The 24,930-nt window shown below is 44.6% G+C and overlaps 1 protein-coding gene across 6 annotated transcripts in view; it reads left to right on the top strand.

The window, feature by feature from the left end:
* The first annotated feature begins 1,222 nt into the window (after positions 1–1,222).
* The window catches only part of GJA5 (gap junction protein alpha 5), a 32,186-nt gene continuing 8,478 nt past the window's right edge, over positions 1,223–24,930 (top strand). For 3 of the 6 annotated variants that reach the window (XM_054046758.1, XM_054046772.1, XM_054046780.1), the window contains exon 1: positions 1,223–1,526. The gene's annotated coding sequence lies outside the window, so the exon portion shown is untranslated. Of the gene's footprint in view, positions 1,527–4,141; positions 4,351–24,930 lie in introns of those variants that run through there. The other 3 variants (XM_054046764.1, XM_054046787.1, XM_054046792.1) reach the window with 1 other exon arrangement.

Genomic DNA, 24,930 nt, shown 5'->3' with positions numbered 1-24,930 from the left:
GACAAAAGACACCAGATCACACCTTAAACCTATCACTGATCCAGGACTGAATATTGTCCGAGACTTTAAAGAGCAGAGGAATGTTAAATCCCTGCTTTTGGAGCTGCTCAGAGGTTGGGAGTGTGAGAATTTTGAAGCTGTGCCGGCTCAGCGCCTTTCAGGATCAGTCTCTCAGGCACCCATTCCTGCAACATTGAAGCAAGTGATGAGTTTCACCATCATGTTCAAAGAGAGCAGGATAAGGCCACAATTAAGTAGTTAGCACCGTAAGCAAATGTTACTGCTTTGTGTTAAAGGGAATTTGCAAATGCTTAGAACCTGGTTCCCTTTTTTATTCTTTCTCTTGTCGGTGCAAACAGTGAAAGTGCTCGGAGAGGGCTAGCCAACCTGAATGTTTTATGCTTGCAAATGTAGCAGTGGGGCTCTCTACTCTCTTATACCAGCATGACTCTAGTGACTTTAATGGAGTCATGTCGCCAATATGCCAGTATAACCACATGGAGAAGCTGATTGCAGCTGGTTTGGAGCAATGTAAATATTTTAATAGATCAATGGTAATGCACTGAACTGTGACTGTGGAGACCAGAGGTCTATTCTTGGCCCTGCCTTTGGCCTGCTGCATTTTTTTTTTCTCCTTTGAATAGCTCAAAATGTCTGAAGAAATGTTCCCCTCAAACTTTTACTTAAAGGCAAAGGCTGACCTAAGACTTAGCATGGAAGATTTCCATCAGCAAGGAGATTTTTTTCTGGTGCCTTGGAAAAGTGTGGGTGGACCTATGAAAATCCCACCATAGCCATAGCAGCTGTCCTGAGTTGCCCACCCTAAACTCCTACTTGCACCTTTCACAGATTAGAAATGTCTGCTCCCTTTTGATATTATTTTTTTACTTTCCTTTGTTTTCACAAAGACAAACAGGAATGAAATTGTGAGGCTTGTCATTAGCCCTTTAAATAAATAGTCCTGCCATCTTTTTAGTAGTTTGACAAGTTGGTTCCAGACCCCGGGGAGGAAGCTAATAAACTTTTAGTTGCTTTGCTATTGTTTTCCTAAAACAATTTGACTTCCTTTCTGATAACCCCAAATCCTTCATTAAAAATAGAGTAGCTGGGAGCCAGAGGAAGAGTTGAACTTGGGCCAAGTTGCTGCTTACAATACAGCCTGCGTAAGATCACATTTATATCCCGATCCAGGACAACTCTTTAAAAGAGCAATAGGCAGACAGCTGCCAGTGCATGTCAGGCAGAGTGCAGGAGCTGGGAACCCCCAGCTTATATCCTTCAAGCTTTAGGGAATCTCCAGCCACTCAGCTAGTGTCAGACTACAAGAGGCTGTTCCAGGAGCCATCTGGGGTTTGTTTGCCCCATTTAAAGGGTCCTCCCTCAGACAAGGAGCCCAACTGAGCACTGGACACTAGCAGAGAGATGGGTTCCAGCCTGCCCTAGAGTCTGTGCCAAAGCTAATAGTTACCGTCACCCCCCTGCATTGTGTGTTGTTCCAGCCACCTAACCAGAATCAGCAGAAAGAGGTAACAGTTTACGGTTTCCTTATTATTATATTAAAATAACCTGCTTGTGTGAGATGGTTACTGATTTAACCAGAGTGTGTATATTTATAAGACAGAAAACGGTGTCTGGTGGCTAGAGTCAGGGATAGGCAGCCAGTCAGGACTCCTGGGTTTAGCTTTTGGCTCTGCAAATGACTTGCTGAAGCCTTGGGAAAATTACTTAGCCCCTCCATGACTTAGTTTCCCCATTTGTAAAATGGAGACAATTCTCACCTTCGCAGGACTGCTGTGAGGCTTAATTAAATTCATGTTTGCAAAATGCTTTGAGATTCTCTGAGATGCTAAGGAGGTGAAAGGTAGTCAGTAGTACCAGCAGCAGAAGACGGAGCAATGCAATGCTTTGTTATTGCTAACACAAGGCTTGCAACTAACCATTTACTTCAGGAAAGATGTTCGCTTCTGACTTACAGAGATGGAAATCTGCCCTGATTTTTACTCTTTAAAACTTTGTTTCTGAACTCAAATGAATCTGACATTCTTGTGCCTCACCTTTTTTTGCTGTGCCTGTCTTGGATTAATACTTCGGGCCAGGGAGAGATTTGGGTGGAAAACATCTTACTATATTCAAAACATTTAAGATTTTATACTAAAAGAATAAATATGACTACAAAAAAATGGCTCATCTGGCTCTCAGGGATCATGCTTCCAATCCATGCAGCAGAACAACCCAGACACGCACACACACATATATATAGCCTCACAGAAACCCCCTATATTCATTTAGCTGAACCAGATCTTATCTGGGTTTACAGATCAACCCAATGAAGAGTGCATCCTCCTGGTTCAGTCTTAGGGTGAAAAAAATAAAGAACTAAGCCAGGAAAAGCAGATCATATCATTCCGTGTGTACAGCAAAGTACCACCAGGGGCAGGGGCAGAGGCGGGGGCAGGGGCAGTTTCATTACAGCCATAGCATACCCAACAATAACAACAGTATGCACCTCTCTAGCAAACAAGTATTAACAAGTCAATCCTAAAACCACCATGGTCAGTTAAGTCGGTATTATTATCATAGTTTTATAGATGTGCCTTTATGGACAAATCCTATCAAAATTCATGGAGCTAATAGGGCTCTGTGGAAATTGAATAAGGCTCTATAGAAATTACTCTAAACAACCTAAAGAATTTAATATTGTTCTCCTTTCCACATATTTTTGTTTGTTTATTTTTGTCTATACAACTGAATTCCATAGCAGGTATATAATTGTCTATTTAATAACATATGAAGGTTCAACAACAAAACCTATAGAAAAGTTATCCTTTTCTGTTACATAAGATTTTTCTATAAAGAGGACATATAGTACCAAGAGTTAAGTTTGCTGCTCAAGACCACACAGCAAATCAGTGGCAGAGCTGTGATTAGAGTTTAGGAGTTCCTGGTTCTTGGACCTCCACTCAGTTCACAAGAACAACATTCGGTTCTCAAATGACTTGATCTGTTTTAGCTGATGTAAGCAGGTAAGGATCACTGCGAATGTATAATGTGGATGGGAAAGAACTACTTCTGACTACATATGAAGTCACTGCAGGGAAGGAAGGCTACCAGAGAAAGTGTTTGGTGAAACCATTGTGCAGAATATAGTTTTCTTTTGCCAAAGCCCACATCACACTTTCATCAGCTTTGTTTTCTGCCAGCAGCCATAGCTCAGATTGGCTGGAATCTCAGCATCTGTTTTCACCACTGAAGGCAAGCATTAAATAGAAATGAACGATGGGAGTAGACATGAGTATGGGTAATGAGCACAGCCAACATTAGCTAGGATGAAAACATTTTTAGAAGGGATATAAACTCTCATGCTTTAGGACATAAGGCAACCTCTATGTGAAGGCGTTAGGAAGACATGTCCCCTGTGGGCTGGTCATTCCATATTTGTCCATAAAGGGGTTTCTTGCCCCATCCTCTGCCATAGTCCAAGATGGGATTCTGGAGTGCTCCGCCTGTGGTCTGAGCTGGTATGGAATTTCCTATGTTCCTGTGCTCCAAATGAAGCATGCTGTATTTGGGGTTTATTTTAACTTTTGGAGCTGTGCATGTATTTATATTTAGAATGTTTATTTTGTTTTTCTTGTGTGCAAGGCATTCTTGGCTAAATAAGAGACCCCCCCTGCACCACAGGAACTTAGCTTGATTGGTTGGGTTTTAATAAAAGAGTCCGAAAACACCACCCAGCACCCTCTTTAGTTTTGGTCCCATAGGAACTTCCTTAGCTGTGGTTGGGATAAGTGAGGCGGCAGCCCCATCTCTTTTAATTTAAAGGAAGGTTTGAAACCAGGGCTTGTTATCTAAGAGAGGAGGTGCATGAACTATGTGTATTGGCAATTGGACGGACAGTGTAAAGCCAGCAGTCAGTGCAACGCCTCTGCGGTGAGGAACAGACCAGGGTGACAGAGAAAGCCCAAGAATGGCAGAAAACACATGAAATTGATATTTTTTAAAGAAGCAAAAAAGATGGATAATTGGATTTGAGAGAGAGGAAGTGCGAAGAACAGAGAAAAGGGGGGGGCAGTGGGGAGGGGGCAGTGGGGAGGAGACAGAGAGGGACAGTGGTGAGAGAGAGACAGAGAAAGGGAGTAGGTGGAGAGAAAGAGGGGGAAAGGCAGAAAGTGGTGGTGGGGGGAATTAAATGACAGACAGACAGATAGACAGAGAAAGTGGTGGAGAAGAAGGGGAGGAGAGAGAAAGATTAAAGGAGTATAGAACAAACAACTGAAAAGAAGAATATAAAAGAAGAAGAAGGAGCCCCAGGAAGAAGGAGGAGACCAGAGAGGAGATATTGAACATCAGGTAGGTAAAAATGTCATTTAGAAAAAAGAATAGAGCTGCAGAGGTATCAGGAGGAAGTCACATTGCTAGGCTTAAGGGGAAATGGTGTGTGTGGGGGTGAAGATAAGGGTAGCCATAAAAAGAATAAGAACTTGGACACACATTCTTTTTTCCATTTATTTCTATAACATCCAGACTAGTACTAAGGACAATTATGGCCGTTCTAAAAATTTAACTCCTTTCATTACAAGCAACTACAGAAGTTACAGAGGAACCTATCAGTAGTGAGCTGGGATAACTCTCAATGAGGTGAAATGAAAGCCCCAAATAGCCTCATTACAGTGAAATGTGCAGACTGCAGCACTGGTTAAAGTTAACCTCAGCTTTTAGTGAAACTGTCCTAAGGCAGGAGGGTGTGGGGAACTTCTTGCTATTGCAAGGGTCCAGTGTATAAATGCTTCACACAGTAGATTGGGAGCAGCTTCCTTCTAATGCATGCTGAATGGTTTTTAAAATGTTCCAGTTTCATTTCCTTGAGGGTGTCACATCCCAGCTCTACTGTTACATAGAGCCTGAGAATGCTGCATGACATTCCTAGGGAGAGCAATGGAAATGTACAGTGCCACCTCTGTAAAGTCTCCTTATCACATGTATTGTGTGCGATGTGCAGTAACTGAGACTCAGGGTTGTGAGCCCTTTGTTCTTTGAACTTCCTCTTGGTTCACATCCTAATCCCAGCAAACCCAGTTAAAAACTGATAACTTTAAAGCCCTACAGAGACAAACACTCAGCACTTTCCATTCTCCTTAATAGCTTTTCTTGAACCTATTTTTCCCCAACTACCACTTGTTTTTTAATTTTTGCATTGTGTTTACCTTTTAATATTGACTATTTGTGGTACTATAGTAACAGAGTTCAATACATAACCAGCTGGAAATTGTTGCCTTTATCCTTCCCACTGTGGGAGAGCTAGTGACAGGGCTTGTCATGGGAGACAGAGCCTTTCATCTCCTAATTGCTCGGTCCAAATCAGTCAAAGGTTTGTAGTGACTCTATATAATCTCACTCTACCTAGCTAGCTAGCTACAGTAGCTGAGCACCTTCCACGTTAAATCAATAGAGCAATAGCAAAATCTTTGGAGGATTTTGTGACATTCTGAGGGCAGTTCAATTGCCTAGCTAAATTGAGTAGTTGTCGCAGTCCAGTTGATAGAGTATATATAACCACATTGTAAAGGACTAAATCAACAGCCTATTGGCAAAACTCAGACGAGATGCCCTTAGACTGAATGGGCCACCACTACTGAGCTCCTGTCTTACCACCACTAAGCAATGGGGTTTCTACAGGTTAGGGTGAAGTACATTGGTTGGGTAGCATGTGTAGGAGGTTTGTATTGCTGCTGCCTATGCTGTCCTAAAACTGTGAATAAAGAGAGGGAGGGAGGCAGGGAGAGAGAGAGAGAGAGTGTGTGTGTGTGAGAGAGAGAAACAGTTATTCTACAATCCCTGGACACAGTTGCTACATTTTCAGTATAAGCCAAGCAACTATGTATTTCCTCTTTTTCTGAAACTCACCCCAGAGGAGAGAGCAAACACTTCTTTTCCCATCTTTTGATTCTGCTGGTTTGAGAGAATTCCTGAGGGTTCAGAGTTCAAAATACTGGTCCGACTCGCTGAAGCTCTGTTCACTTGGGAACTATGCTAAACATTTCTGCAACTATAAGCATCAGCTATTTTTTTCCTCCCTACGTTATATTTTCTCCCAATACTTTGGGTTCTGGAATTCCAGAGCTTTGCTAGAAGGAATTTGCAGCTTACCAGAAAATGCAGGACTTCCTACCCCAACCCTTTTTCCTTTTTGACCTTTACAGAGATTTCACACATTCTGCTCTGATTTGGCCTCATTTTCTGACTTATCTCAGTGTATTGAAAATAGACTAGCAGGAATCAGTAATTCAGCAGTCCGGCATGGTTGGCACGGAGCATTCCAGAGGATATGTGGCACATAAGAATGGCCATACTGGGTCAGACCAAAGGTCCATCCAGCCCAGTATCCAGGCTACCGACAGTGGCCAATGCCAGGTGCCCCAGAGGGAGTGAATCTAACAGGTAATGATCAGGAGATCTCTCTCCTGCCATCCATCTCCACTCTCAGACAAACAGAGGCTAGGGACATCATTCCTTACCCATCCTGGCTAATAGCCATTAATGGACTTAACCTCCATGAATTTATCCAGTTCTCTTTTAAACCCTGTTATAGTCCTAGCCTTCACAACCGCCTCAGGCAAGAAGTTGCACAGGTTGACTGTGTGCTGTGTGAAGAAGAACTTCCTTGTATTTGTTTTAAACCTGCTGCCCATTAATTTCATTTGGTGGCCCCTAATTCTTATATTACGGGAACAAGTAAATAACTTTTCCTTATTCACTTTCTGCACATCACTCATGATTTTATATACCTCTATCATATCCCCCCTTAGTCTCCTCTTTTCCAAGCTGAAAAGTCCTAGCCTCTTTAATCTCTCCTCATATGGGACCCGTTCCAAACCCCTAATCATTTTAGTTGCCTTTTTCTGAACTTTTTCTAATGCCAGTATATCTTTTTGGAGATGAGGAGACCACATCTGTACGCAGTATTCAAGATGTGGGCATACCATCGATTTATATAAGGGCAATAAGATATTCTCCGTCTTATTCTCTATCCCTTTTTTAATGATTCCTAACATCCTGTTTGCTTTTTTGACTGCTGTGGCACACTGCATGGACATCTTCAGAGAACTATCCACAATGACTCCAAGATGTCTTGCCTGATTAGTTGTAGCTAAATTAGCACCCATAATATTGTATGTATAGTTGGGGTTATTTTTTTCAATGTGCATTACTTTACATTTATCCACATTAAATTTAATTTGCCATTTTGTTGCCCAATCAGTTAGTTTGTGAGATCTTTTTGAAGTTCTTCACAGCCTGCTTTGGTCTTATCTTGAGCAGTTTAGTATCATCTGCAAACTTTGCCACCTCACTGTTTACCCCTTTCACCAGATCATTTATGAATAAGTTGAATAGGACTGGTCCTAAGACTGACCCTTGGGGAACACCCCTAGTTACCCCTCTCCATTCTGAACATTTACCATTTATTCCTACCCTTTGTTCCCTGTCTTTAAACCAGTTCTCAATCCTTGAAAGGATCTTCCCTCTTATCCCATGACAATTTAATTTATGTAAAAGCCTTTGGTGAGGGACCTTGTCAAAGGCTTTCTGGAAATCTAAACGTGCCTCGGGTGTTGTTGTGTGAGGCACGAGGACAAAGTCTTAAAATTAGAAATGGCCCTCAGGAGACACCTGGCAAACTTCGATCTTTGGGATCAGAATGTACAAAGAGGAAAAGAAATCAAAGTTCTGGCTATTGACAGAAAACAGAGAGATCCTTGTGAACAAAACTCCACACTCCAGAAATTTCCTGAAACAAAGAAATACTTATAGCCATACAATAAGTAATGGGTATATAGATATAAAAAACTGCCTGTTGTATCTGTAAAGGAATAAGGGGTCAACCTCTTCTAATGGAGGAACTAGAGAGAGCTTTGCTACACCAGTGCTTCTGTCCCTCTTTGTATGGCAGCATTGCCTGTGCTATTACTGACATGCCTTGAGAGCTGAACTGGTTGAAATTTTTCCCAACTTGAGGCCCTCATTCCTGACTTACAGAGGTGCTGAGAACACACAACTGAAGTCAATGGGAACTGTGCTTTGAACCATAGGCGCCAACTGCATGGGTGCTCTGGGGCTGGAGTCCCAGAAAAATTAGCAGGTGCTCCACACTAACCAGCAGCCAAGCTCCCCCCCGCCTCTTCCCTGCCTCCTCTCTTGAGCGTGCTGTGTTCCTGCTCCTTCCCCTCCCTCCCAGCACTTCTGCCCGCTGCCAAACAGCTGTCCGGCGGCGCTCTGGGAGGGAGAGGGAGGAGCAGGGACACAGCGTGCTCAAGGGAGGAGGCGAGGAAGATGCAGGACGGGGCGAAGGCTTGCAGAGGTGGAATGGGGGCAGGATGGAGGCAGAGCAGGGGTGGGAAGAGGCAGGGCTAGGGTTACCATATTTCAGCAAGCAAAAAAGAGGACGGGAGGAGCCCCGCCCTAGCCACGCCCTAGCCACGCCCCTGTCCTGCCCTAGCCCCTCCCCTGCCCCCCCACTTCCCGCCCCCCTCAGAACCCCCAACCCTCCCCCCCGCTCCTTGTCCCCTGACTGCCCCCTCCTGGGACCCCTGCCCCTAACTGCCCCCCCAAGACTTCACCCCCTACCTAAGCCTCCCTGCTCCTTGTCCCCTGACTGCCCCCTCCTGAGACCCTCCCCCCAATCCTAACTGGCCACCTAGGACCCTACCCCCTACCTGTGCCCTGACTGCTCCAACCCTTATCCACACCCCCACCCCCAGACAGACCCCTGGGACTCCCACACCCCATCCAACCACTCCCCACCCCCTGACAGCCCCCCCCCGAACTCCCGACCCATCTAAACCCCTCTGCTCCCTGTCCCCTGACTGCTCCGATCCCTCTCCTCACCCCTGCCCCCTGACAGCCCCCCCCCAGAACTCCCAACCCCCCCCCGCTCCTTGTCCCCTGACTGCCCCCTCCTGGGACCCCTGCTCCTAACTGCCCTCCAGAACCCCACCCCCTACCTAAGCCTCCCTGTTCCTTATCCCCTAACTGCCCCCTCCTAAGACCCCCCCCAAACTGCCCCCCAGGACCCTACCCCCTACCCGTACCCTGACTGCCCAAAACCCCTATCCACACACCTCCCAGAAAGCCCCCCCCCCGAACTCCCAACCCCCCCGTCTCTTGACTGCCCCCTCCAGAACCTCCCTGCCCCTTCTCCGACCCCCTGGCTCCCTTGTCGTTGGCCTTCGGTTCGCCTAAGGTCTCTCTGGGAGCTTGCTCAGGAACGGCCTGAGCCATTCTCCCAGCATGCTGGGCAGCAGCAGGGGAGGAGCTCCAGATTGCCGGAGGTGAATGCAGGGAGTGAGTGAGCTATGCTGCAGGGGAAGGAGGGGGAAGTGGAGGAGGGACTCTCTCTCGCTGTCGGAGCCCCATGTAAGTGGCACCATCCGGCTGCCCTGTTAGCTGCGCGTGCTCTGCATGGGGGGGAGAGAGAGGGAAGTCCGGACATTAATAAATTCCCCCCGGACGCTATTTTTAGTTCAAAAATCCGGACATGTCCAGGGGAATCCGGACGAATGGTAACCCTAGGCGGGGCGGCGGAGGGACTTGGGGAAAGGGGTGGGGTGGGGGCCAGGAGTAGAGTGGGGTCGAGCACCCACCAGTGAGAGCAGAAGTCAACTCCTATGCTTTGAACCTCTGAAGTGCCGTGTAGTGCTAGGTACTGTCGGAGAAAAACTGAGTTCTCACTATTTTGTTTAGGTACAGCAAGTCAGAGGCTTTATTATTAACTCTCACATGTGCAGAGGAGAGAGCAAGTAGGTCTCTCTCCCTGGTAACTAATTACAGCAAGCATTTATACCTTTCATTACAGAAATAATGAGGGCCAGCTGCATTTTGTTTATACATAGGCCATCTTGATATCTTATTTTCTTACTTGTTTTGACTCTTGCCTACATACAATTAGTTTCTATACCTTATCTACACAAGGTCTTCTACACCTTATCTATACTGAGGTCACAATGACTTCTTACACAGCTCTTTCTCACCCGTCTCACACAATCCTCACACAATCCTCGCTTCTACAAATCTCGCGTTATCAGGGTTATCAGGGTCACAGCTAGCTTGACTCTTGCTAACAAAGACTGTCTCTTGCTAACGAAGCCTGACTCTTGCTAACAACCATCATGCATTGCAGTTCCCTTCTGTCAGTTCTTTTCTCTGCTTCCACAACCCCCCCCTTTTGTACTTCTAGTACAACAAACATTCTCAAATCTCTATTTGCATCAAGTCCTGGACTTCAGATTCTAAATTAGATGCTTCAACCTTAGGGGTTTTGATTGGATGCAATGATAATGCATGATTAGCATGAACATGAAAGGTATTACTATTATTACGTCTTTTACAACAACAATAACATAATCCTAAACTAACTAATAACAATACAAGCAATAACATTCCCATAGCAATACTATAATGGGGTTGTTGTACAGCCTTTGTCATAAAGCACAATACATCATATTTAGTACATAAGGTAGATACTCTATAAGCAGTGTGAAAGGCATACTTTTCTACTTGATATACATTTTGAAGCATGTGAATTTGCCCTTGTACCTCAGAGATTTTCTGAATCTCAGGTAACAATGAAAGCAAGTTTTGAAATCTATCAGATAGTAAGCTAGTCCAATTAAAGGGTATCTGGAACCTAAGGGCTACTTGAAAAACTCTATCTGCAGGCCAGTAAATGATATGATTGCCTGCAGTGGTAGTGAGATTAAAATGTATGTCTTGTGATATGGTGTCATTAACATACATACAGCTATCATTAGCTTGGAAGAGTAAGTGTCCTGTCAGGGTAGTTCCTTGTCCCCTACCCTCCCAGCAAACGTAGTCATAGACAGTGACAACTTCTCCTGGCTTCAGTTTACGTGTACACTGAAGCTGTGGGGGTTCTAATGGCCAGAATATCCACAGGTTACCTAACCCCATCCAAATGTCAGGTGTAATCCTAGGAGCACTAACTAAAAATCGATTGGGCATACCAGGTGGTCTAATTTCCCAGATGTCTCGATGAATTACCCAATCCCATATGCATCCTCCCCATGGACCTGGCAGGATACGGTATGTGGGAGCCCACACCCCCTGTACCGGTCCATATGCTTGGAAGGAGCACTGAGAACGTCCACACTTCCACCCAGAAAGTTTCCAAGTATGTCTCCATGGCCACAGGTCAGATGGCACTCCTGACGTGTCTGTAAGGGCAGTGGGCCAAGCCTGGTGCTCTAGATCATTCCGAATGGCCATTAGCTGGTCATTCAAGAAATCCTGAATCTCTGAGCATGCTAGATCCCACTGCAATGCCTTCCCAGCCTCAGTGATATTCAATACCATCTCTGTCAGTAACTTCTGGGTCATAGAACTAAGGGCGGAGATAACATGTAACTCACCAACTCCAGCCTGTACCTGGGTTAGTTGTGCTCCAGAAACAAGGCCTATGGCCTTCTCTAGTTGGCCCAATTTCTCATCATGTTCCTGATTCTTAAAAATATTCCAAACTGCTGCTGCACTATTGGCCCCATCCCACAGGGATCCGGTCAAGTCTCTTCTCTTTCTAGAAGAAATAACCCAAGCCCTCTGTTGTGCTAATCTAATGGCAGCCCCTTGTGAACAGTTCGGGTATGTAGAGGTAATCTGGAAACTGGATAAGGGCAATGAAAATTTAACAGTTCCCAGTGTGGTGTTAATCACAGTCCATCGATATCCTACTACATCTCTCTTTGGTGTAGTACTATACCACATCTGTTGGTCAAACACCTTTATGTATTTCCGGGAGGCATTAACATTAATGGTATAAGATGGAGTGTATTGCAGTAAGGTACAAGTCACATTATCAGTCACTGGAATCATTTCTATGCAGGTAAAATTTCCAGTGGCAGAACAAACTCTTTGAGTGCTTGTTCGATTGTTCACTAATTGGGTGATCAAATAACAATAAGGGCCTCTTTCATTTAACACAGTACAAATTCCAGGAACAATCATCATATCTATTTCACTATAGAACCCATCAATTGCAGTTATTAATTCTTGGGGTTCACTAGTAGTGATATCATGTATTTTTATCTCTACAGATCCATTTGTTTTCCATTCAATTGTTTGCTCATATACATTATCTTGAACTTTAAAGAATAATTTCTCTGAGCAAAATTTCAGTAAATCACTGAGATGTGAAAGTCTTGGCCAATGAGTTTCATTGGAATGTGTAGTACTGTTTGTATCTGGATAAGTTACAGTGGTGGTGGCAAGGGTCAAGGGACTAGTGGTAGGTGTAGTCTTTGTAGTGGCAAGGCGTTTTTGATATTCATCATCTGAAAGCCAATTAGGGAGGGCAGTGCATCCTGAAGGTACCTGTCCATAAGCACAAAGCCCTGATCCTGGAAAGAATCCACCCCACCACTGGACCCCACATTCCCAGGAACGTTCCCCACAGTTCCCTCCTTGCCAATAAACAATACTTCGTTTCTTCCACCAGGGCCAGTTCTTAATGTCTTTTGTAGTTAGAAAGTTCTGGACTTTGGTGGTTTCAGCAGAGCGAGTGTTTCTTCTTTTCTTCTTCAAAAACAGTTGTGATTCACCATAATACCGGGGAGAGGTTACTAGCACTTCACCCTGTACTGGTGTGATTCCTGTAAAAGAATTCAAAGGCACAGTAGATCTGTCAGTGGACAAGGGAGAGGTTACTAGCACTTCACCTTGTCCTCTTTCCCTGCTGTCCAGGAGGCACAGCAGAGTTAGCAGGAGAAATAGGCTGATCAGCAGCTGGAGAATCCTCTCCAGGCGGAGGGGTCTTTTTGCAGTGCGAAGCATGGGTCCAGGTGGGCAGTCCTTGGCACTTCACAGCAGTGTTAGTGGTTAACAGGACTTGGAAAGGGCCTTTCCAGCGTGGAGCCAAGGCAGTCTTTCGCTGATGGACCTTTATGTAGACCCAGTCTCCTGGTTCCAGCGAGTGGCAGGGCTGCACAGGATCCTTGGGTAGTGCTTCTTTCACCTGTGTATAGAAAGACTTAACACATTTCATTAGTGCCTGACAATACTTAAGCATTGTGTCATCCATTAAATGAATGTCCATCTGAGCTAGGGTCAGTGGGGGCGCAGTTGGTAGTCTCATCGGGCGCCCTGTCAGAATCTCATGAGGGCTGAGTCCAGTCTTTCGATTGGGAGTGGCCCTCATACTCATTAGTGCCAGAGGAAGGGCATCTGGCCACTTCAAGTTTGTTTCAGCACAAATCTTGGCCAGTTTATTTTTCAGAATTCCATTCTGGCGTTCCACTGTCCCAGCAGACTGCGGATGGTGGGGACAGTGAAGGTTGTGTTGAGTCTGCAAAGCTGCGCATAAATCCTTTACAATCTGTCCAGTAAAATGAGTTCCACGGTCACTGTTGATACTCACAGGGATGCCAAATCGTGGTACAAAATCTTTAAGCAGAAGTTTCACAACAGTCCTGGCATCTGCTTTCCTGCAGGGAAAAGCTTCAACCCAATTTGAAAATACATCCACCAAAACCAATACATATTCATAGCCACAACATTTAGACAGTTGAATAAAATCAATCTGAATATTTACAAAAGGTCCCCAAGGGGGAGGGTGAGCTGCCTGCCTAACTTTAACAGCTTTACCAATGTTATGCTGCTGACAAATCACACATTGTTGACAGTAGTGATGTGCAATGACTGGGAACCCGAACGCACACCAATCTCGGTTAACTGCAGCAACCATCCCCCCTTTGCTCACGTGAGCCATTCCGTGGTATACACGAGCAAGATAGGGCATTAGCATCTTCGGTGCAACCAGGCGACCAGCTGGGGCACGCCAAAGATGATCAGGGTGTAGAATACAGCCATTAGCACTCCAAAAACGTTTCTCAGCTGCCGATGCAGCTTCCTGGATCTTGGCCAGATCCTCAAGGGAGGCTAGTGGAGGCTGTTCAATCAAAGCACAAGTATATTCAGCCTGAGGTGCAGAAAGGGCCGCTGCTTTGGCTGCAGAGTCTGCCAAAGCATTTCCACGGGTAACTTCATCACGAGGGGTCTGGTGAGCTGTACATTTCACGACAGCTATAGCTTTGGGCAATAAAAGAGCATCTAAAAGAGCAGAGACATACAGACTGTTCTTAATAGGAGAACCAGTGGATGTAAGAAAACCTCTATACTTCCAGAGCAACCCATAATCATGTACCACTCCAAAAGCATAACGAGAGTCTGTATAGATTGTAACTGCTTGATCCTGAGCGAGAATGCAGGCTCGAGTTAAAGCCACAAGTTCGGCCACTTGAGCAGAAAACACAGAAGGAAGGAAAGCACTTTCAATAACAGCATGTGCAGAACACACAGCATAACCAGCAACCAATTTGCCCTTAGAATCTCGCAAGCACGAACCATCTACAAAGTAAATAAGATCAGGATTTTGCAAAGGCACATCTAGTAAATCATCTCTTGGACGAGAGAGAACCGATGTCACAGACACACAGTCATGTGGGTCTCCGTCTTTGGGCCCAGGCAACAAGGAGGCAGGATTTAGAACAGGGCAACGAGCCAAAGTAATATGGGATGAAGACAACAAGACAAGCTCATATTTTGTAAGACGAGAAGTGGATAGATGCTGTGTCTTAGATTTTAACAAGAGAGCAGCCACAGCATGAGGGACAGCAACAATCAAAGGAGATCCTAAGACAATAGATTCAGATACCTGAACAGCAAGAGCTGCTGCAGCTACAGCACGCAGGCAAGGGAGAAATCCAGCTGCCACAGCATCTAGGGCAGTACTGTAATAAGCAATGGGACGGTGTTCGTCTCCGTGCTTTTGCGTTAATACAGCCAAAGCAAACCCATTACACTCATGACAGAAAAGAGTGAATGGTTTAGCATAATCAGGAAGTCCCAGGGCTGGTGCACTGGACAGACTTTGCTTGATAGCAACAAAAGCTTGTTCAGCCTCTGGAGACCAAGGAAGAGGCTCAGGGGTACCTGACTTAGTCAGATCCTGTAAGGGTTTAATCATTGTTGCATAGCCTAAAATCCATTGTCTACAGTACCCAGTCATGCCAAGAAAAGTACGCATTTGAGAAATAGTTCCAGGCCTCTTAAAGGAACCTGGAGTGCATGTGCCACACTTCTAGTAAGATAACGGGTACTTTCCTCAGAGGGATTAGAATCAGGGGAGCTACTGGCAGGCTCAGAATCACCTCTTTGTGGTGAAGAGGAGGCTTCTCTCCCAGGGGAAGAGAGAACAATGTGTGCAGCTGATACATGCAGTGGTGAAACTGGCACTGCCGGGTGAGATTCGTTAGCAGACCCAGGCTGTGCAGGGGGAGGAGGCAGCACGGGCTGCTGCTGCTGCTGAATGTTACTGAAGAAATCTAAAATATCCTCAGCAGTTTCCTCCTCACTGTCAGATCTAACTAATTGGGGATAAAGGGGAGCAGAAGGAATTGCTTGAACGGGATTAGGATACACAGGAGCAGAAGGAATCGCTCTAGGGGGTAGACAGCTGGATGCCTTGCATTTAAGCTGTAAATGTTGCACTTGAGCTTTTAACTTTTCCTGGGAGTCTTTTAGACTCCGCACTCGAGACTCGTGGAGTCTCTTTGTTGCTTCCTCCCACCAACAGACAAATTGCTCCCACTGTGTATCAGAGGCTTTTGGTGAAGCCAGAGTTTCTTTAAGGTATTTAAGTTTGTCTAAATCAAAGGTACCTTCTAGTGGACATTGTTTAGATGGATTTGCACGCGTGTAAAGATTCCAATTATCTAAATACCTGCAGGTTTTCGGGCCATAATGTACGTACATGAAATAAGCTGGGGTACCCTTAGGGGGTGAGAGGGAAGACTTAGACTGTCCCCCACCCATTTTCCAATCACACACTCAAAGGGGGAAGGATACCCTGTCCGCGCTAGCAGCTCATAAACTAAGGATCTCTCCCTACAGGGTATTCACACAGGAGTGACTAACGAGGATAGCCATGACCCCCTACACCTCCCTTCAGCAAAGAGCGTCGGCTAATCTCAGAGAGAAAGCGCCGCTTACTCTGTTGCATCCAGTGAGATGGTCAGACTGTCAGTGGCTCACACGGAGAGGAAAAGGGGAGGGAAGATGGGTGCACACACTCCTAGACCCAGGTAGCCTCCTCGCCGGACGATGCCAGGCCGAGTCAACCTACATGGGTCGGATCTCCTAAAGATCCTCTAGTTACCGGGCTTGCGTTAGAGTAGTTCTGGTCACGAGCCAAAAGACTTCGCAGAGTACTCTGGGCGTCTTCCGGTAACACTCAATTCACACTGTGTACACACACACACACACACACACACACACACCAACATACCAAGGCCTTCTACCAGGTACTACTCCTGAGTACCTCCAGGTACTATTCCCAAGTACCTTGATGCATCACTTGAGGCGGTAAAAACCCCTCTTGAGGCAGTAACAACTCCTCAATACAGGTGCAAACCCTATGCACCTAGCATATGCTTACAGGGGGCGGCAAACAATTCCCCTATTATGCCGCTCAGCATCTGACCTTGCTGCACAGTCAATAAGTTCGGATGGCGTGAGCCCAACAGGGGCAGACGGCCCCACGGACAGTCCTCCTCCGACACCCCAATAGAGATTTCAAAAGGTCTCTTACCTCTATTGTGGCGCCATGGGGTTCGAAGGGGAACGATCCGTAGCAGCTGCCGTTGCCTCAGTGGGCGTTGCCATCCCGGACGAGCCCCCAAATTGTCGGAGAAAAACTGAGTTCTCACTATTTTGTTTAGGTACAGCAAGTCAGAGGCTTTATTATTAACTCTCACATGTGCAGAGGAGAGAGCAAGTAGGTCTCTCTCCCTGGTAACTAATTACAGCAAGCATTTATACCTTTCATTACAGAAATAATGAGGGACAGCTGCATTTTGTTTATACATAGGCCATCTTGATATCTTATTTTCTTACTTGTTTTGACTCTTGCCTACATACAATTAGTTTCTATACCTTATCTACACAAGGTCTTCTACACCTTATCTATACTGAGGTCACAATGACTTCTTACACAGCTCTTTCTCACCCGTCTCACACAATTCTTACACAATCCTCACACAATCCTCGCTTCTACAAATCTCGCGTTATCAGGGTTATCAGGGTCACAGCTAGCTTGACTCTTGCTAACAAAGACTGTCTCTTGCTAACGAAGCCTGACTCTTGCTAACAACCATCATGCATTGCAGTTCCCTTCTGTCAGTTCTTTTCTCTGCTTCCACAGTACTCTGAAAAAGCAGGTCCTAGGTGTCTCAAATTGGGTGTCCAAAATTAAGGGGTCTTTTGGCCTTAATCTCTCTGTAGCTCCATTTCCTGTCTGTAAAATGGGGATAATACTACCCCTTCACCTCACAGAGATGTTGTGAAGATAAATTAGTGTTTCTGAAGTACTCAAAACTATAGTGATGAGCACCATAGAAAAGCCCACAAGGAAATAATAATTCTGGCTTCAGAGCATGGTTTGAATAATGTGCAGTAAAATAAGGCATATGATCTTACACTGAACAAGGAGGATAAAATAAAATATTGAATAGCTGCTCATTCAGTGAGCACCATCCATCCGAGCACTGAAGGAAGCAGGGGTCCTGTGGAATCATAATATGTGATCATGTAATTACAGGCTGTATTATAATGCATATACACAAGAGGGCTGAATGAAGAATGCACAAGTAACCTTAATACTGGCATTTCCTGATTGTTGAGTGGTGGACTTGGCAACCTTATTAAGGTGTCTTTAACTCTGTGTGTGTGTGTGTGTGTGTGTGTGTGTGTATACACAAAATAAATCACCCACAAATTGTATCCAGACTTTGTTCTGAGTGGGACTGAGGTGGAGGTGAGAATTTCAGATATTTTGTAGAGGAAGAAGCAACAGGAGTTGCACTGGACACCTCCACCTCTCCTGCAATCAGTTCTCGTTCCCCTTTGTTTATTGTCCTTCAGCTAGTTATCAGTCCATATAGCCACTCTGCTTATATCAAAATGAACTGAGTTTTCAAGTAAAAGCTTGCACAATGCTGTAACACATGCTTTACTTAGCTTACTAAAGTTCAGTTTTATTGTATCTACTGCATTCCTTTTGCCCATTAAAGGTCCACTCCTGCACATGTTGAAAGCATCCCAAGGGACTTTGAAGGTGCTAAGCACCTGCCAATAGCAGGCCTTATTAATACAGTCATTGAATTTTCTTTTAAATCAAGGTTTTAAAATATTATGAGCCAAATTCATTCTTGATGTTACTCCACTGAATTCAGCTTGACTACACCAGGGCTGAGTTTGGCTATGGTAATGCATGATTCTACACTGATCAAGAACAGAAAGCATCAGGTTCCACAGACCAAACAATAATACTCAGAGCCATTTAACTCAGCAACTGGAAAAGTTTAAAACTTCCACCAAATCTTCAGATTAAAATGTTCTGCATCAGGCTGCCTTGCATGTATGACATATCCCAGATGTATCCACCTGAAGGTGTTCAGTGAGGACCGTGTGTGTTCAGGGGGTGAGAACTAATTCAAATGCCTTATCTTCTAACTCCCCTTTTTTGTGAATTCTGAGATTTTGCACATTTGGAGTGTGGAAGGAAAGGACACTTCCTCAAGGAAGAGCTGAGGATCCGGGTATCAGTGTGATCCTCACAAACATCTCACTGAACTGAGAATGGGGACTAGGGAGTGGAGGGACATTTGATCTACACACAAGCTTGGCCAAAGGGACTGGAGAAGAACCTGAGTGAACATGCAAGTCCACTCTATTAATCAAGAGTGATTGGGAACCAGGCTGGTCCAGATCTATGCACAGACTTGACCATTGGCACAAAGCCTGGAAACCAGTCTGTTTCATTGCATGCCTTAGTAAGGAAGACCAGGCTGATCTCTCTCTCTCACACTCTCACACACACACACACGATCGGGAAAACATCGCCTGACTAGTCACTGCTTGTTCGCTGTATCTGCATATGAAACAACCAATGAATCTGTCAAAGCAGAGCTCTCTGTGCAGTCTGTAGCAGTCTAGAGTACATAGGTTTGGGAGTCAGGGCTCCGTCACCAGGTCTGCCTCCGATTCAATGTGCGGCCTTGAACAAGCCACTTTGGCCCAGATCCTCAAAAGTATTTAGGTGTCTAACTCCAATGATTTCAATGGGAGTGAGGCACTTCTGGGCCTTAGTCTCTCTCCACCGCAATTCCCCCATCTCCATAATGAAGATAATGGCACCTTCCTTCTTCACAGGGTGTTATGAGGCTTAATTACATAGTGCTTTGAGATACACAGATGAGAGGTATTATGGAAAAGTGTTATTATCTGAGCTCTGTCTGTCTGTGATGGGATCTGGACACCTAAAAGCACTGTCTGTATGTGAATGGCCGGCATGTGGTTAGCACCTCTGCAGGACGTGAGGGCCAGATTCTCACTTCCGATGCAGCTCCTTTTGTCCTGCTCAGGCCGTGCAAAGGAGCCAGAGAGTCTGGCTGTAACTGGACAACTGAAAATCCCCCCTTTGAGGGACTGGCTCTCTTCACTGGGGTAAAGCCAGCAGTGTTGGCTCCTCCACCAAATACACCTTTCTCCCCAGTGTAGGATGCATGTTGGGAGGGGGAGGCGCTCTACTCTGCCAATTCTTACCTGGTGTCTGATCTTCCAGTTCCCTGACATCTCCCACTTCCCTACCACACCTCAGCCCCACTTCAACCAGATGTCAGATACATGAGAGATCAAGCCACTATTTTCTTTTCTTTCTCTCTCTCTCCAGTTAACAGACCTTTGGCAGACAAATGAATATTTGCCTGAGAGTTTCTTTGAATGTGCATGGTCAATGTGTCCAAATCAGGGTCCCATGCCATGTAAAGGGGAGAAGTGAGCCCAGATGGAGCTGATGCATTGCTATAATCAGTCTCTCCACTAATTTTAGAAACATCCTGCAGGGCCAGCGTCCTCCTGTCACCTTTTTGTGGGAAAAGTTAGTGCAAAGTGTTGAGCTCAGCTATTTATATCACTGCCGCTGATATTCCAGCCAATCCTCCAAAAAGGGGAGCTGGTGAATTTTTGGCATCTCCAGAGCAGAAGAGGAGGGAAGGCTTAGGGGAAGAAGGAAATTGCGAAGTGCAGAAACTCATGTGGCTATAACAGCCACACCCACCTACCTCATCAGCGTGAATTTCTTAACCTTTCCCTGAAGCCATCACCTGTCTGTCAAGGTCAGTGTGTCATCCAGAGCAAGAAGTAATGGTGCATAAATACTGCCTGTCTGTCATTCAAACCATGTGCTATCAATAAAGGGAAACTAGGAACTTGAACACTTACCTCCTCCAGAAGAAGGTAACACAAATGACAGCCGATATGAGTGCTTTGTACTCAGGCCAGCTTGATGTTCTAACACGTGCTGCTTTTGCTGAAGCATTTTTATCTGAGAATTCTTCTGTCGCAAGGCATAAAGTTGGTTGGATTCCATGGGTAGTCTGGCTCTTTGATATTTGGTTTCCCCTAACATTAATATTGTTCCAGGTGATTAAAACTGGGATGGCCATCATTTTGTACACAGCTGGTCTTTGTCACATACACTTTCTCTGCTGAACTTCCACTGTTGCCAAGATCTCATGAGTGCACACAGCTCATTTGTTGATCCAGTATAAAGTTAGCAGCCTAAGGGACTGTAACAGGGCAGCAGATTCTAAAACTCTGTATGCATATGCAGAGCTCTTTCGTTGAGTCATCTGGATATCAGGTGATGGAACCCTGCAAAGATATGCAGAAGTATATTTGCTGAGTCACACTGGGATCAGATCATGGGGGACTCCAATTAGCTCCAGTTTAGGAGTATAAAAGGGCTTAGACACACACACACACACACACACTATCTTTCTTTCTTTCTTTCTCAGAAGCAGAAGGAGCTAGGGGCAAGGATGGAGTTTTACTGCAGGGAAAACCCCTAGGAACAACCAAGCCTGGGGAGAAAGCTTAGATCAGATATTCTCAATCTGGGGAGGTCAGAAACAGGTTTCAGAGGACTGTGACAAGCTTTCTTCACTTTATGGGATGATGGTGGGAGGGGAGGGAGTCCTGAAACTTTTCTCTGTTGTAACAAAGTCATGACTTCAAAATGTTTGAGAACCCTGGCTGAAGCTATATGAATGGCTTACTAGCTCACTAATAACTAAAAACCAGCTAAACAAAACCCTCCAGTCTTATAATGGGACTGGTCCGCAGTGAGGAAGAATCTAAGTTGCAGGGTGGATGAATTAACAAGCAAATAAAATTGTCAGTGATTGAAAATAAACTCTTCTGAGTATGCTCAACAGGCATCTGCTAAGATTTTAGCAGAGCCTAATAAAGTCCTACTTCTGTGACATCACAGACAGCAGAACAGCAGCTACAACTTTCACTTCACTGTTAAGACTATTAAAAATGCACAAAAAAATTAACTACTCATATTAATTTTAAGGTTATTGAATTTAAAGACACAAATGTGTGGCAATGGAAAAGATAAGGTTCTCATAATATTATCAACTTGCCACATTGCACACAGGCCTTGTTTTCACTACAAATAAAAGGTATGTTTTTAACTTAGTTAACTACCATGAGGTAAAATCCTAGTGAAGACGAGGCAGTATGGCATTTTCATGTTAGCAGGTGGAGTTAAAGACTATGAAGGAGCCTAGAGTTTGCCTCAATCAGCTCATTCCTATGAAAACTCCAAACTGGCGTCTTCTACTCGTGGGGGAATTCTGCGCCAAAAATGTAAAATTCTGCATATTTTATTTGTCAAAATAGTGCAATATAATCACACCAGTTTCGCTTATTTGGGTAATTTATTTAAACTACCATGCAGAAAAGCAATCACAATAACTGTTCAACATTTCCTAAACACATGAAAGTTAAGTTACCAATACTTCGCAACCAAGACCCTGCAGTCCAGTTATAATCCTGGATTTTCATTTAAATTACATTACTTTTATTTTGGTGTTTGGTGTTCTGTAAAGTAGAATGTCGCTTTAAATTGTTCAGACTTTCACACAAGAAAGTCATACAGATTTGCTAATCATTGTTCGGCATTTTTTTTTTTTTTTTTGTAATGGATAAGTAAAATAGATCCTGAGCTGTGATCTAACCCCACTGTGCCCCTCTGGCACAGGGAAAAAAGGAGAAAGCCCATAGACTTTCCCAGCTGAGGATTCCATTAGGGTCCTACACAATAAGGCTCCTTTACACCACTCTGACAAGGTACCGGAGCCTTAATTAACTAACAATGGGAACATCAGGAGCCTGCCTGTTCAGCTGGTACATTTCTGCTGTGCCTCAGGGACAGAGCCTGCTTCACACTACGCCTCCAAGCCCAGGATGCAGCAACAGGGACGAGAGGGACAGAGGGAGTCTCTCTTTTAGGATGACCAGACAGCAAGTGTGAAAAATTGGGACGGGGGTGGGGGGTAATAGGCTTCTACATAAGAAAAAGCCTCAAATATCTGGTCTGTCCCTATAAAATCGAGACATCTGGTCACCTTACTCTCACTCATTGACACGCAGACTGGCATCCAGACCCACCCCCTTAATGTCTCTCCACGGACGCACGCCCAGCCTCCCTCCTCCCCCCAGCGGTGATCTCTCTGCTGCCGGCTGCTCCCAGCAGAGGCACCCAGGCTGCCACAGAAGGGGCATGTGTTCCCCACAGATTTCTTTGCTCCCCCATTTTTCTGCGGGGGGGAGCCAAGAAATTTGCAGAAAGTATGAATTCTGCGCCTCCTCCCCACAGGGCACAGAATTCCCCCAGGAGTAGTCTTCAGCAGAATTTTACCTCATGTTAGCTACTTGAGTTAAAAACACACCTTTCTTTCTAGTGAAGATTCAACCCATAGTATATAAAGTTAGGTATGTATTTAAACGGTTCAGTTAGTCATGGGAAATATTATGAATGTGTAATGTGGGTAAATTAATGTTACTCCAATAACCCTTTCCATTATTTCTGAACTTTTCACACGTTATTTTTTCACCTTAATCTTGCATTAATTTAGATTTTTATATTTAATTCATGTCTAGAACTGCAGAGTCCTATAACTTGAGCAACAAGTTTTAGTACTTTGGAAACATCGGAACACTATAGACAATTCCAGTGTGTGACAGAAACCATTAGAACTGATGAGAAGTTGAGCTAAATCCATGATTCAAGTCCACAGAAGACCAGTGTGGCAACTATTTGGATTTAAAACTTTACTGCAAAAGAGGGCACTGGAAATTTTTGCCTTAGCAAACAGGGTATACGGAGAAAAGTCAACTAGCATTAACCAGTGTTGATAGGATATAATCGTATTGGCAGTATCAACCACCCATCTACTTCAAATTATGGGAGGCTCCCTAGCAAAGGCAGAATCCTGGAGGAACACATGCAAGTAAAGGACATGCACATGCATAAGATGAGATAAAAGTGTACAGCGAAATCTCGGTTCACTGTGCCCTGTGGAAAAAATATTTCATATATACAACTATGCCATGGCACATTGGACTCACTGGTAACACAGACTATTTACAGAGTTATCAGGAGATAACAGGGTAGATACCACATCATTCCCATTATGGAGTTACCAAGCAACATCCAAGAAACATGATCCATCATTTCATAGTAACTATTTATAAATAACTCATATCACCAACATATCAGCCTACATTTAATCCTTTGTCTGCTTATAGTGTTTTCCCACAACATTGAAACTGTATATGAACTAAAGTCAGAAAATTCAGACAGTGGTACAGATCCTCGGTGGCACCAAATTTACACCCAGTGCACCTGTGGGACGTGAATAGGTGACTAAGCCACTTTACTGCTCCCCAAATTCTGAGATGGCTGGAGGGTGAAATAGCATCTAGTATAATTTAGAACAGCCTCAGGGTGGCTCTACGTTTTGGCAACTGAAGTGGTCTAGTATGAAAGCAGGTGTGCCATCCAGGATCAGCCAGAGCCCCATCCACTCACTCTTCCCAGTCCCATTTGTGGCATGCCCCCTCCCCATCCGGAAACATTCCCTGCATGGAGTGGGGGAAGTGAACAACCACCTAGCAACTCTCTTCTGTCAGGGGGAATTCTTGGCTGTCCCTTAAGTGCAGCCTGCAGCAGCACAGAGCAGCCAAAGCCAGTTTTGAGGATTAAGCTCACGATGAGCTGTAACTGGAGGACACTGTACATATATATTGTAGTATAAAGCACCATGTGCAGTGCTACATTTACTCCCCACACTATTTAACATGGGGGTAACTTATTGTTCCTATAACAATCATATCCTTGTATACTTCAACTTTTGTGCATGTAAAATCTCAACCATATTGCTGCAGTAAATTTTCACAATTTAATAAAGTCTGAAACTCCACTCTCCACAGAAGCTAAACAATCTTGGCTCAGGGAGCGTCATTAGCACTTGTAGACAAGACAAAGGATGATTAGGAAAGACTTACATTTCTGGACCTTTGTGGAGTCAGTATTTTCCTCTTGTGGTGATTTTTGTTATCTTGCCATTGTAGTTATTACATTTTCCATTTGTTAAGAGGTCATAAGATACTTTGTCTTTGAAAAGGGAGTTTTAGTGGGCATATTATCTACATCAAAACACTGTACACTCCTATAGCACATCTGCCCTTGGATCACAACTTCTTCTACAGATGTTTGCCACATGATGCCCCTGTAAGGTAGATAAGTATAATTGGACCAAATTAATCTCTCTTGTATCTCTCTTACTCCAGAGTTACAGTAAGGCTGAATTAAGCCCATTATTTCCACATTACAGATGGAGATTTGAGGCACAGAGAGATTAAGTGACTTGACAAGAGGGAGTCTAGCAGGGTCTGGGATAGAACAGAAACCAGATCTCTCAATTCCTAACCCTGAGCTTTCAGTACAAGATC

This window comes from Malaclemys terrapin, chromosome 1 (genome assembly GCF_027887155.1).
Source record: "Malaclemys terrapin pileata isolate rMalTer1 chromosome 1, rMalTer1.hap1, whole genome shotgun sequence".
Taxonomy (NCBI): Eukaryota; Metazoa; Chordata; order Testudines; family Emydidae; genus Malaclemys; species Malaclemys terrapin.
The sequence above is the reverse complement of the archived record's forward strand: the minus strand, read 5'-3'. Positions and strand labels throughout refer to the sequence as shown.